The sequence below is a fragment of the Bombina bombina genome, chromosome 2, assembly GCF_027579735.1.
Source record: "Bombina bombina isolate aBomBom1 chromosome 2, aBomBom1.pri, whole genome shotgun sequence".
Lineage (NCBI taxonomy): Eukaryota > Metazoa > Chordata > Amphibia > Anura > Bombinatoridae > Bombina > Bombina bombina.
In genome coordinates, this window is record NC_069500.1 from 179,324,111 (window position 1) to 179,339,079 (window position 14,969).

The 14,969-nt window shown below is 42.2% G+C and overlaps 1 protein-coding gene across 1 annotated transcript in view; it reads right to left on the reverse strand.

Moving 5' to 3' along the window:
* JMY (junction mediating and regulatory protein, p53 cofactor) overlaps positions 1-14,969 on the reverse strand; it is a 469,755-nt gene that overhangs the window by 234,051 nt on the left and 220,735 nt on the right. The gene's annotated exons all lie outside the window — the stretch shown is intronic.

Here is a 14,969-nt window from a genome sequence, read left to right on the forward strand (position 1 = left end):
CTATCAGGACTGCTCCTGGATCCCTGGATCTGGACCCGTAACGAGGAAGCTTTGCGTTCTGTCGAGACGCCATGAGATCTATCTCTGGTTTGCCCCAACGTCGAAGTATTTGGGCAAAGACCTCCGGATGAAGTTCCCACTCCCCCGGATGAAAAGTCTGACGACTTAAGAAATCCGCCTCCCAGTTCTCCACTCCCGGGATGTGGATTGCTGACAGGTGGCAAGAGTGAGACTCTGCCCAGCAAATTATCTTTGATACTTCCATCATAGCTAGGGAGCTTCTTGTCCCTCCCTGATGGTTGATGTAAGCTACAGTCGTGATGTTGTCCGACTGAAACCTGATGAACCCCCGAGTTGTCAACTGGGGCCAAGCCAGGAGGGCATTGAGAACTGCTCTCAATTCCAGAATGTTTATTGGCAGGAGACTCTCCTCCTGACTCCATTGTCCCTGAGCCTTCAGAGAATTCCAGACGGCACCCCAACCTAGAAGGCTGGCGTCTGTTGTTACAATTGTCCAGTCTGGTCTGCTGAATGGCATCCCCCTGGACAGATGTGGCCGAGAAAGCCACCATAGAAGAGAATTTCTGGTCTCTTGATCCAGATTCAGAGAAGGGGATAAGTCTGAGTAATCCCCATTCCACTGACTTAGCATGCACAGTTGCAGTGGTCTGAGGTGTAAGCGTGCAAAGGGTACTATGTCCATTGCCGCTACCATTAAGCCGATTACCTCCATGCATTGAGCCACTGACGGGTGTTGAATGGAATGAAGGGTGCGGCAAGCACTTTGAAGTCTTGTTAGCCTGTCCTCTGTCAGGTAAATCTTCATTTCTACAGAATCTATAAGAGTCCCCAGGAAGGGAACTCTTGTGAGTGGAACGAGTGAACTTTTCTTTTCGTTCACCTTCCATCCATGTGACCTTAGAAATGCCAGCACTAACTCTGTATGAGACTTGGCAGTTTGAAAGCTTGAAGCTTGTATCAGAATGTCGTCTAGGTATGGAGCTACCGAGATTCCCCGCGGTCTTAGTACCGCCAGAAGAGCACCCAGAACCTTTGTGAAGATTCTTGGAGCTGTAGCCAATCCGAATGGAAGAGCCACAAACTGGTAATGCCTGTCTAGGAAGGCAAACCTTAGGTACCGATAATGATCTTTGTGAATCGGTATGTGAAGGTAAGCATCTTTTAAATCTACAGTGGTCATGTATTGACCCTCTTGGATCATAGGTAAAATTGTCCGAATAGTCTCCATCTTGAACGATGGAACTCTTAGGAATTTGTTTAGGATCTTTAAGTCCAGGATTGGTCTGAAAGTTCCCTCTTTTTTGGGAACCACAAACAGATTTGAGTAAAACCCCTGTCCCTGTTCCGATCGTGGAACTGGATGGATTACTCCCATTAACAAGAGCTCTTGTACGCAGCGTAGAAACGCCTCTTTCTTTGTCTGGATTGTTGACAATCTGGACAGATGAAATCTCTCTCTTGGAGGAGAGTATTTGAAGTCTAGAAGGTATCCCTGAGATATTATCTCTAGCGCCCAGGGATCCTGAACATCTCTTGCCCAAGCCTGGGCGAAGAGAGAAAGTCTGCCCCCCACTAGATCCGATCCCGGATCGGGGGCCCTCAATTCATGCTGTTTTAGGGGCAGCAGCAGGTTTCCTAGTCTGCTTGCCCTTGTTCCAGGACTGGTTAGGTTTCCAGCCTTGTCTGTAGCGAGCAACAGCTCCTTCCTGTTTTGGTGCAGAGGAAGTTGATGCTGCTCCTGCTTTGAAATTACGAAAGGAACGAAAATTAGACTGTCTAGTCTTGGCTTTGGCTTTGTCCTGAGGCAGGGCATGGCCTTTACCTCCTGTAATGTCAGCGATAATCTCTTTCAACCCGGGCCCGAATAAGGTCTGCCCTTTGAAAGGTATATTAAGCAATTTAGACTTAGAAGTAACATCAGCTGACCAGGATTTTAGCCACAGCGCCCTGCGTGCCTGAATGGCGAATCCTGAATTCTTCGCCGTAAGTTTAGTAAGATGTACTACGGCCTCCGAAATGAATGAATTAGATAGTTTAAGGACTCTAAGCCTGTCCGTAATGTCGTCCAGAGTAGCTGAACCAATGTTCTCTTCCAGAGACTCAATCCAGAATGCCGCTGCAGCCGTGATCGGCGCAATGCATGCAAGGGGTTGCAATATAAAACCTTGTTGAACAAACATTTTCTTAAGGTAACCCTCTAACTTTTTATCCATTGGATCTGAAAAAGCACAGCTATCCTCCACCGGGATAGTGGTACGCTTAGCTAAGGTAGAAACTGCTCCCTCCACCTTAGGGACCGTTTGCCATAAGTCCCTTGTGGTGGCGTCTATTGGAAACATTTTTCTAAATATCGGAGGGGGTGAGAACGGCACACCGGGTCTATCCCACTCCTTAGTAACAATTTCAGTAAGTCTCTTAGGTATAGGAAAAACCTCAGTACTCGTCGGTACCGCAAAATATTTATCCAACCTACACATTTTCTCTGGTATTGCAACTGTGTTACAATCATTCAGAGCCGCTAACACCTCCCCTAGTAATACACGGAGGTTTTCCAGTTTAAATTTAAAATTTGAAATATCTGAATCCAGTCTGTTTGGATCAGAACCGTCACCCACAGAATGAAGTTCTCCGTCCTCATGTTCTGCCACCTGTGACGCAGTGTCTGACATGGCCCTAATATTATCAGCGCACTCTGTTCTCACCCCAGAGTGATCACGCTTACCTCTTAGTTCTGGTAATTTAGCCAAAACCTCAGTCATAACAGTAGCCATATCCTGTAATGTGATTTGTAATGGCCGCCCAGATGTACTCGGCGCTACAATATCACGCACCTCCCTCTGAGCGGGAGATGTAGGTACTGACACGTGAGGCGAGTTAGTCGGCATAACTCTCCCCTCGTTGTTTGGTGAAATTTGTTCAATTTGTACAGATTGACATTTATTTAAAGTAGCATCAATACAGTTAGTACATAAATTTCTATTGGGCTCCACTTTGGCATTGCAACAAATGACACAGGTATCATCCTCTGAATCAGACATGTTTAACACACTAGCAAATAAACTTGCAACTTGGAAATACAATTCAATTAGAATAATATTAAAACGTACTGTGCCTTTAAGAAGCACAGAAGATCTATGACAGTTGAAAATTAATAAATTGAAACAGTTATAGCCTCAATCCTTGTAAACAACACAACTTTAGCAAAGGTTTAATCCCATTAGCAAAGATAACAAATTCTGAAAGCAGGAAACAAATTACAGAATAAACGTTTTTTATCTCAGTCAAACTATAATTCTCACAGCTCTGCTGAGAGAAATTACCTCCCTCAAAATAAGTTTTGAAGACCCCTGAGCTCTGTAGAGATGAACCGGATCATGCAGGGAATACAATGAGTTGCTGACTGAAATATTTGATGCATAGAAAAGGCGCCAAAAAAACGGCCCCTCCCCCTCACACACAGCAGTGAGGGAGAACAGAAACTGTCAGAAAAACAGATTAAGCAACTGCCAAGTGGAAAAAACAGAATTTATGTTTACCTGATAAATTACTTTCTCCAACGGTGTGTCCGGTCCACGGCGTCATCCTTACTTGTGGGATATTCTCTTCCCCAACAGGAAATGGCAAAGAGCCCAGCAAAGCTGGTCACATGATCCCTCCTAGGCTCCGCCTACCCCAGTCATTCGACCGACGTTAAGGAGGAATATTTGCATAGGAGAAACCATATGATACCGTGGTGACTGTAGTTAAAGAAAATAAATTATCAGACCTGATTAAAAAACCAGGGCGGGCCGTGGACCGGACACACCGTTGGAGAAAGTAATTTATCAGGTAAACATAAATTCTGTTTTCTCCAACATAGGTGTGTCCGGTCCACGGCGTCATCCTTACTTGTGGTAACCAATACCAAAGCTTTAGGACACGGATGAAGGGAGGGAGCAAATCAGGTCACCTAAATGGAAGGCACCACGGTTTGCAAAACCTTTCTCCCAAAAATAGCCTCAGAAGAAGCAAAAGTATCAAACTTGTAAAATTTGGTAAAAGTGTGCAGTGAAGACCAAGTCGCTGCCCTACATATCTGATCAACAGAAGCCTCGTTCTTGAAGGCCCATGTGGAAGCCACAGCCCTAGTGGAATGAGCTGTGATTCTTTCAGGAGGCTGCCGTCCGGCAGTCTCGTAAGCCAATCTGATGATGCTTTTAATCCAAAAAGAGAGAGAGGTAGAAGTTGCTTTTTGACCTCTCCTTTTACCAGAATAAACAACAAACAAGGAAGATGTTTGTCTAAAATCCTTTGTAGCATCTAAATAGAATTTTAGAGCGCGAACAACATCCAAATTGTGCAACAAACGTTCCTTCTTCGAAACTGGTTTCGGACACAAAGAAGGCACGACTATCTCCTGGTTAATGTTTTTGTTAGAAACAACTTTTGGAAGAAAACCAGGTTTAGTACGTAAAACCACCTTATCTGCATGGAACACCAGATAAGGAAGAGAACACTGCAGAGCAGATAATTCTGAAACTCTTCTAGCAGAAGAAATTGCAACCAAAAACAAAACTTTCCAAGATAATAACTTAATATCAACGGAATGTAAGGGTTCAAACGGAACCCCCTGAAGAACTGAAAGAACTAAGTTGAGACTCCAAGGAGGAGTCAAAGGCTTGTAAAAAGGCTTGATTCTAACCAGAGCCTGAACAAAGGCTTGAACATCTGGCACAGCTGCCAGCTTTTTGTGAAGTAATACAGACAAGGCAGAAATCTGTCCCTTCAAGGAACTTGCAGATAATCCTTTCTCCAATCCTTCTTGAAGAAAGGATAGAATCTTAGGAATCTTTACCTTGTCCCAAGGGAATCCTTTATTTTTCCATATTTTGTGGTAAATTTTTCTAGTTACAGGCTTTCTGGCCTGAACAAGAGTATCAATAACAGAATCTGAGAACCCTCGTTTTGATAAGATCAAGCGTTCAATCTCCAAGCAGTCAGCTGGAGTGAGACCAGATTCGGATGTTCGAACGGACCGTGAACAAGAAGGTCTCGTCTCAAAGGTAGCTTCCATGGTGCAGCCGATGACATATTCACCAGATCTGCATACCAAGTCCTGCGTGGCCACGCAGGAGCTATCAAGATCACCGACGCCCTCTCCTGATTGATCCTGGCTACCAGCCTGGGGATGAGAGGAAACGGCGGGAATACATAAGCTAGCTTGAAGGTCCAAGGTGCTACTAGTGCATCTACTAGAGTTGCCTTGGGATCCCTGGATCTGGACCCGTAGCAAGGAACCTTGAAGTTCTGACGAGAGGCCATCAGATCCATGTCTGGAATGCCCCACAGTTGAGTAATTTGGGCAAAGATTTCCGGATGGAGTTCCCACTCCCCCGGATGTAATGTCTGATGACTCAGAAAATCCGCTTCCCAATTTTCCACTCCTGGGATGTGGATTGCAGACAGGTGGCAGGAGTGAGTCTCCGCCCATTGAATGATTTTGGTCACTTCTTCCATCGCCAGGGAACTCCTTGTTCCCCCCTGATGGTTGATGTACGCAACAGTCGTCATGTTGTCTGATTGAAACCGTATGAACTTGGCCTTTGCTAGCTGAGGCCAAGCCTTGAGAGCATTGAATATCGCTCTCAGTTCCAGAATATTTATCGGTAGAAGAGATTCTTCCCGAGACCAAAGACCCTGAGCTTTCAGGGATCCCCAGACCGCGCCCCAGCCCATCAGACTGGCGTCGGTCGTGACAATGACCCACTCTGGTCTGCGGAAGGTCATCCCTTGTGACAGGGTGTCCAGGGACAGCCACCAACGGAGTGAGTCTCTGGTCCTCTGATTTACTTGTATCTTCGGAGACAAGTCTGTATAGTCCCCATTCCACTGACTGAGCATGAACAGTTGTAATGGTCTTAGATGAATGCGCGCAAAAGGAACTATGTCCATTGCCGCTACCATCAAACCTATTACTTCCATGCACTGCGCTATGGAAGGAAGAGGAACGGAATGAAGTGTTTGACAAGAGTTTAGAAGTTTTGTTTTTCTGGCCTCTGTCAGAAAAATCCTCATTTCTAAGGAGTCTATTATTGTTCCCAAGAAGGGAACCCTTGTCGACGGAGATAGAGAACTCTTTTCCACGTTCACTTTCCATCCGTGAGATCTGAGAAAGGCCAGGACTATGTCCGTGTGAGCCTTTGCTTGAGGAAGGGACGACGCTTGAATCAGAATGTCGTCCAAGTAAGGTACTACTGCAATGCCCCTTGGTCTTAGCACCGCTAGAAGGGACCCTAGTACCTTTGTGAAAATCCTTGGAGCAGTGGCTAATCCGAAAGGAAGCGCCACGAACTGGTAATGCTTGTCCAGGAATGCGAACCTTAGGAACCGATGATGTTCCTTGTGGATAGGAATATGTAGATACGCATCCTTTAAATCCACCGTGGTCATGAATTGACCTTCCTGGATGGAAGGAAGAATTGTTCGAATGGTTTCCATTTTGAACGATGGAACCTTGAGAAACTTGTTTAAGATCTTGAGATCTAAGATTGGTCTGAACGTTCCCTCTTTTTTGGGAACTATGAACAGATTGGAGTAGAACCCCATCCCTTGTTCTCCTAATGGAACAGGATGAATCACTCCCATTTTTAACAGGTCTTCTACACAATGTAAGAATGCCTGTCTCTTTATGTGGTCTGAAGACAATTGAGACCTGTGGAACCTCCCCCTTGGGGGAAGCCCCTTGAATTCCAGAAGATAACCTTGGGAGACTATTTCTAGTGCCCAAGGATCCAGAACATCTCTTGCCCAAGCCTGAGCGAAGAGAGAGAGTCTGCCCCCCACCAGATCCGGTCCCGGATCGGGGGCCAACATTTCATGCTGTCTTGGTAGCAGTGGCAGGTTTCTTGGCCTGCTTTCCCTTGTTCCAGCCTTGCATTGGTCTCCAGGCTGGCTTGGCTTGAGAAGTATTACCCTCTTGCTTAGAGGACGTAGCACTTGGGGCTGGTCCGTTTCTACGAAAGGGACGAAAATTAGTTTTATTTTTGGCCTTGAAAGACCTATCCTGAGGAAGGGCGTGGCCCTTACCCCCAGTGATATCAGAGATAATCTCTTTCAAGTCAGGGCCAAACAGCGTTTTCCCCTTGAAAGGAATGTTAAGGAGTTTGTTCTTGGAAGACGCATCCGCTGACCAAGATTTCAACCAAAGCGCTCTACGCGCCACAATAGCAAACCCAGAATTCTTCGCCGCTAACCTAGCCAATTGCAAAGTGGCGTCTAGGGTGAAAGAATTAGCCAATTTGAGAGCACGGATTCTGTCCATAATCTCCTCATAAGGAGGAGAATCACTATCGATCGCCTTTACTAGCTCATCGAACCAGAAACACGCGGCTGTAGTGACAGGGACAATGCATGAAATTGGTTGTAGAAGGTAACCTTGATGAACAAACATCTTTTTAAGCAAACCTTCTAATTTTTTATCCATAGGATCTTTGAAAGCACAACTATCTTCTATGGGTATAGTGGTGCGTTTGTTTAAAGTAGAAACCGCTCCCTCGACCTTGGGGACAGTCTGCCATAAGTCCTTTCTAGGGTCGACCATAGGAAACAATTTTTTAAATATGGGGGGAGGGACGAAAGGTATACCGGGCCTTTCCCATTCTTTATTTACAATGTCCGCCACCCGCTTGGGTATAGGAAAAGCTTCTGGGAGCCCCGGGACCTCTAGGAACTTGTCCATTTTACATAGTTTCTCTGGGATGATCAAATTCTCACAATCATCCAGAGTGGATAATACCTCCTTAAGCAGAGCGCGGAGATGTTCCAACTTAAATTTAAATGTAATCACATCGGGTTCAGCTTGTTGAGAAATTTTCCCTGAATCTGAAATTTCTCCCTCAGACAAAACCTCCCTGGCCCCCTCAGACTGGTGTAGGGGCATTTCAGAACCATTATCATCAGCGTCCTCATGCTCTTCAGTATCTAAAACAGAGCAGTCACGCTTACGCTGATAAGTGGGCATTTTGGCTAAAATGTTTTTGATAGAATTATCCATTACAGCCGTTAATTGTTGCATAGTAAGGAGTATTGGCGCGCTAGATGTACTAGGGGCCTCCTGAGTGGGCAAGACTCGTGTAGACTAAGGAGGGAATGATGCAGTACCATGCTTACTCCCCTCACTTGAGGAATCATCTTGGGCATCATTTTCAGTGTCACATAAATCACATTTATTTAAATGAGAAGGAACCTTGGCTTCCCCACATTCAGAACACAGTCTATCTGGTAGTTCAGACATGTTAAACAGGCATAAACTTGATAACAAAGTACAAAAAACGTTTTAAAATAAAACCGTTACTGTCACTTTAAATTTTAAACTGAACACACTTTATTACTGCAATTGCGAAAAAGTATGAAGGAATTGTTCAAAATTCACCAAAATTTCACCACAGTGTCTTAAAGCCTTAAAAGTATTGCACACCAAATTTGGAAGCTTTAACCCTTAAAATAACGGAACCGGAGCCGTTTCTAACTTTAACCCCTTTACAGTCCCTGGTATCTGCTTTGCTGAGACCCAACCAAGCCCAAAGGGGAAAACGATACCAAATGACGCCTTCAGAAAGTCTTTTCTATGTATCAGAGCTCCTCACACATGCGACTGCATGTCATGCTTCTCAAAAACAAGTGCGCAATACCGGCGCGAAAATGAGGCTCTGCCTATGATTAGGGAAAGCCCCTAGAGAATAAGGTGTCTAAAACAGTGCCTGCCGATATTATTTAACAAAAATACCCAGATTAAATGATTCCTCAAGGCTAAATATGTGTAAAATATGAATCGATTTAGCCCAGAAAATATCTACAGTCTTAATAAGCCCTTGTGAAGCCCTTATTTACTGTCTGAATAAAAATGGCTTACCGGATCCCATAGGGAAAATGACAGCTTCCAGCATTACATCGTCTTGTTAGAATGTGTCATACCTCAAGCAGCAAAAGACTGCTCACTGTTCCCCCAACTGAAGTTAATTCCTCTCAACAGTCCTGTGTGGAACAGCCATGGATTTTAGTAACGGTTGCTAAAATCATTTTCCTCATACAAACAGAAATCTTCATCTCTTTTCTGTTTCAGAGTAAATAGTACATACCAGCACTATTTTAAAATAACAAACTCTTGATTGAATAATAAAAACTACAGTTAAACACTAAAAAACTCTAAGCCATCTCCGTGGAGATGTTGCCTGTACAACGGCAAAGAGAATGACTGGGGTAGGCGGAGCCTAGGAGGGATCATGTGACCAGCTTTGCTGGGCTCTTTGCCATTTCCTGTTGGGGAAGAGAATATCCCACAAGTAAGGATGACGCCGTGGACCGGACACACCTATGTTGGAGAAATAGTGCCCAAACATTTATTCACACAGTACCTCAGCAAATGAAAACGATTTTACATTCCAGCAAAAACGTTAAACATAATCTCTAGTTATTAAACAGCTTTATGTATTTCTTACAGTGTAATTCTAGTGAAGTACCATTCCCCAGAATACTGAAGTGTAAAGTATACATACATGACATTATATCGGTATGGCAGGATTTTCTCATCAATTCCATTGTCAGAAAATAAAAACTGCTACATACCTCTATGCAGATTCATCTGCCCGCTGTCCCCTGATCTGAAGTTTACCTCACTCCTCAGATGGCCGAGAACAGCAATATGATCTTAACTACTCCGGCTAAAATCATAGCAAAACTCTGGTAGATTCTTCTTCAAACTCTGCCAGAGAGGTAATAACACACTCCGGTGCTATTTTAAAATAACAAACTTTTGATTGAAGATATAAAACTAAGTATAATCACCATAGTCCTCTCACACATCCTATCTAGTCGTTGGGTGCAAGAGAATGACTGGGAGTGACGTAGAGGGGAGGAGCTATATGCAGCTCTGCTGGGTGAATCCTCTTGCACTTCCTGTTGGGGAGGAGTAATATCCCAGAAGTAATGATGACCCGTGGACTGATCACACTTAACAGAAGAAATCTTAGCACAAACTTACTTCACCACCTCCATAGGAGGCAAAGTTTGTAAAACTGAATTGTGGGTGTGGTGAGGGGTCTATTTATAGGCATTTTGAGGTTTGGGAAACTTTGCCCCTCCTGGTAGGATTGTATATCCCATATGTCACTAGCTCATGGACTCTTGCCAATTACATGAAAGAAAATGTGATATTGTATACTATGCAGTATATACATTATACACATAAAATTAAAATTGGATATTTATTTAATTTGATCAATTCAAGCAGCGCAATGATAATGTCTCCAAAAAATAATCACGGTATGCTTATGTAAAACATAACAATATAGTTAGTTTCATAATGCATATAATTGTATGAATTGATATTAATATCACAAAGACAAGAAAATTATATTGATAGAAACATATTTTTCAGCAAATTATATTAATCTTTTTTAAAGGCAATTTATCTATATTAAAGTAATTGTATATTGTATTATAAGTGTTTAACAATATTCTATTTAAATAATTCTTAAAGGGACACTAAACCCAAAAATTTTCTTTCATAATTCAAGTAGAGAATACAATTTTAAACAGCATTCCAATTTACTTGCATTATCTAATTTGCTTAATTCAGTAGCTATCCGCTGTTGAAGAAATAGCAATGCACATGTGTGAGCCAATCACACGAGGCATCTATGTGCAGCAACCAATCAGCAGCTACTGAGCCTATCTAGATATGATTTTCAGCAAAGTATATCAAGAGAATTAAGCAAATTAGATTATAGAAGTAAATTAGAAAGTTGTTTAAAATTGTATGCTCTTTCTAAATCATGAAAGAAACAAATTGGGTTTCGTGTCCCTTTAAGATTGCTCGTTATTAATAGGGCGATTCTCATTGCAAAGGAGATTTATTTATATCATAGTAATTCAATATTGTATTCCAATGTTTTTATAATAAGTTGTTAACAATATTCACGTTAATTATTAACATTGTTCGTTTTTACTAGGGAGATTCTATCAGCGTAAACCACTTACGCAACAAATAATTGACACTGGGTACGAACGGGCCAAATTTGACAATCGAGATTCTTATTTTGAACCAAAGAGTACTGACAAAAACAATAGGAATACAAAGGCAACAGATCAATCCAACCCAATATTCATTACCCAATTTAATGTCAACCATACCAAGATCAAACGTATAATTAAAAAACACTGGAATCTGGTGATAAAAGATCCAATCTTGGGTAAAATGGTAGACCCTGAACCAAAATGTGTATTTAGACGAGCACCGACACTTAAAAGTGTACTAGCCCCTAGTAAGGTGGTAGTTCATAAATTTAATAAAAGAACCCAGGTACACAGGCAACCTACAAAGAATGGAATAGGAAAATGTTGTTTTAAAAAATCTAACATGTGTAAATATACTAAACTGGGGTGTAAAACTTTTTCATCGAGTATCACCAAAAAGTCATATAATATCCATCAATTTCTGACATGCACCTCGACCTATATAGTATATCTATTAACCTGTAATCTCTGTGCGATTCAATACGTAGGTCGTACATGTAGGCTTATTAGAAATAGATGGAATGAACACCTAAGAAATATCAAGAATAAATTCCAAAATCACAGTGTCCCGAGACACATAACCAAACAACCAATACATTCAACATCTGCCCTATTGAGATGATCCCACATTCTCACCTATACAATAGATTCAATAGGTTGAGACAGAGGGAAAAATATTGGATCTACAAATTGAGGACCCTGTCTCCCTCTGGTCTCAACCTCAATATGGATCTAGCAGCCTTTTGACTGCTCTCATATATATTGTGTACACACGTCACGGTTTATGGTCCCTCATTATCAATATAATTCTTCTGATATTCTATCTTTGGGATACCAGATTATTATAATATACGAATTAGATGGATCTCCATCATATTCATTATTATTATTAGTATTGTTTATATTCCCCCTTATTATTATTACCCTGTGATTCCCCTATACCCCCCCTTTCCCTTATGTGGCCCCACCATTGTCCAGCTTGTATTTATCTTCCCCTTCTTTAGATCACATGAACACAGGTCACATTTAACCTTTCTTTAGGCACTCTTAGCCATATTCCCCACCCTCCCTTCACGTACCATATAGGTACACTCACTCCATTAATGGGTACCTCTTGTCCCATTCCCCTTATTATCATTATTATTTCATGCCCCTAACATACTCCTCTATGTATATCTAGGCAAATACCTTTGCAGTGTCACCACCCTTATACACCACCTCGTGTATTTACACGTATATCTAATATTCCCCACCACATATACTCACCATGACATTCATTATTTTATACGGATTGGGGCTTTATGCCTCTCATATCCTCACAGTGTCACATATTTCTATATATCAGTTTACATATAGATTGACACTCATCTACTCACTACAGCGCTTCACCCCTTCGCTGCTTCTGACATTGACATCATCATTTTAGTTATGAACTATCCTTCACAATATATGATTATATACTCTCCATTCACTACGGCACTTCTTTCTTTTTTCTTTTTATACCTTTTTGCAGATAAGGTCCCTCCCGTTGGTCACATTCTCATATACACCCCCAATAGTATGGATATTATCACTTCCCTTTATACCCTCAGTCTTACTCGCAATTCTCTACACTGTTTATTGTATACAACCATAAGTGTCAAGACCAACATCACCTATGTACTTATAGTCATGCCTATTTAGGACGTTTAAATTCCTTATTTGCATACGATCATTATATATTATATACACTAGGCACGTATATTCACGCCCCTTTGAATACACAAAACACGTCACGTCGGCACACCCCCCCTCCCTTTTTTTGGTTTTATTATCTTACGATCTAGCATACTAGAGCCCGCAGACATAAGATTCTGCTCACAGTACATCGCCTGATATTAGTCACCCAAGGGAGACTAAAATTCTCTTCCTGTTTGAACAGCCAGTGTTAACGATTTATACACTATTTGACTGATAACATGTTTGGTCACGCCTCCTCCAATGACATCATCAGCTCTGTATGAGCTGTACATACCCCTGTAGCTATGGTAACAAGGAGCAATCACATATCACAACGTTATGATCTACCATATCACGGTACTTATCTGCTAAGTATTTAACTTACACTGAGCCCTCTGCCTCTGTGAATATGGTTTGAGGTCTGTGTATGTTATGTTAATGATGTTTTTAGTAACTTTTTATTGCGGCGATTCTGCCTTGTAATTTCCTCCTCCTTATTGACACTTCCTGATTGCATTAACCCCCTCTTCCTTTACCTAACACTACACGTTTCTAAGGAAACGCCACCTGGGAACAACGGAACATACCATTACTTAACAGTTTCAGGGTGATCACTATAAATCAAATGTGAGCTAAGTATACATCAATATAACACATTGATAAAATATCCACACTGTGGTGATCTGTTGTCCTTGGGAACTGATTAAATTGGTCCTTTTTTATTTAAATTTATATAATCATAACATTAGTTTCCTCAAATATATTTGTACTCATGTGAATTGCTCAAACCCCCTACCATTGCTATTTTGGTACATTCCTCTTTTTTTTTTGGGGGGGGGGGGGGGTTCCTGATCTATGATTGGTTTAATTTAGTCTTAAATATGGCAGCTGAGAGTTTGTTTGTATAGCCTGATGAAAGTGTATGGCACTGAGAAACGCGTTGCTGTTGTTTTTATCAATACAATGAATTTTAATCCTTTTTTTAACTCTCCATCTGCTGCTAATTCATTATATTTGTCCTTGGTGAAACATCCCCTGGACTTTCTTCACATGTTGCTTTGTGTCTCCTGACCGGTGGGTGGATTTCCACTGATTGCTGTCCCATTGTCATATCCTGACTATTGATCTCTGGGCATCTCTGGACTCTCCCTGGTGAGACGAGGATTCCCATTGGCGATACCTCCCATTGGTCTACCGGACGACGTGTGGTTCCGGACTGCTTGTACTGCACATCAGTGCTTTACACTGTGTGAGTAGGTTTTCATTTTTTTCCGCTCACCACCTAAAGTTGTTTTTAATCTGCACTATGTGGCGCCCTCTATTCTGTTCCTCTTAGATCCTATTTCCTGTGTTGTGGCAAGACACCCTGGAGGAGCGGGCTATATTTCCTGGATATATCTCATCTTCTTTAAACCTTTGGATCCGTATATAAAAGAGCACTTTTGTAACCAATTACTTATTGGACTCTAAAGTTTATTTACATATATTCATATACCTGCCTTATGGTTATTGTTACTCTCCATTGTATATCTATATTTTCACATATTGCCGTTGTATTATCATTGGTCCATTGAACCATTTAGTTATTTCAATATTTTACTTTTCACCTATTCCCTTATTGTGGCAATTTTACTTGCCTCTAGGCGCCTCTTACAAGTACCCTAGTGACGCCCGGTATCACTAAGTGTACTAGTAGTTGATTTTCTAACACCACACTTATTTTCTAACACATCACACATTTTGTTTTGTTTTTTACAGGGTGATGGGAAGAGTGCTTCTTTGTGATTGTGTGTGAGTGAGCTTGTGTTTGAGTGACTGGGAGTGTGTGTGATGTGAGTAGTATTAGAATGGCAGGGAGAGGTAGGGAGGAGGGGAGAGGAGTGTCAGGATAGGGGGAGCAGTAGGCCCCCCGACAAGGAGAAAGTGGAGTGGGGAGAGGGAGAGCCAGAAGGGATGAGAGAATCCCCAGAGACCAGGCACATCAAGGAGAGGGACAGAAGTGGGGGGGGGACATCTCAGGGAGGAAGCCAAGTGGCCACGGATGAGGAGAGAATGAGATGTCCCAACTTCTCCTTTGATGAAAATGTTGCCCTAGTCCAGACCATCATGGATAATTATGGTGACATATTAAGCACGGAGAAGGGTAAAGGCAGTGCAAAAAGAAGAAAGAGTGCATG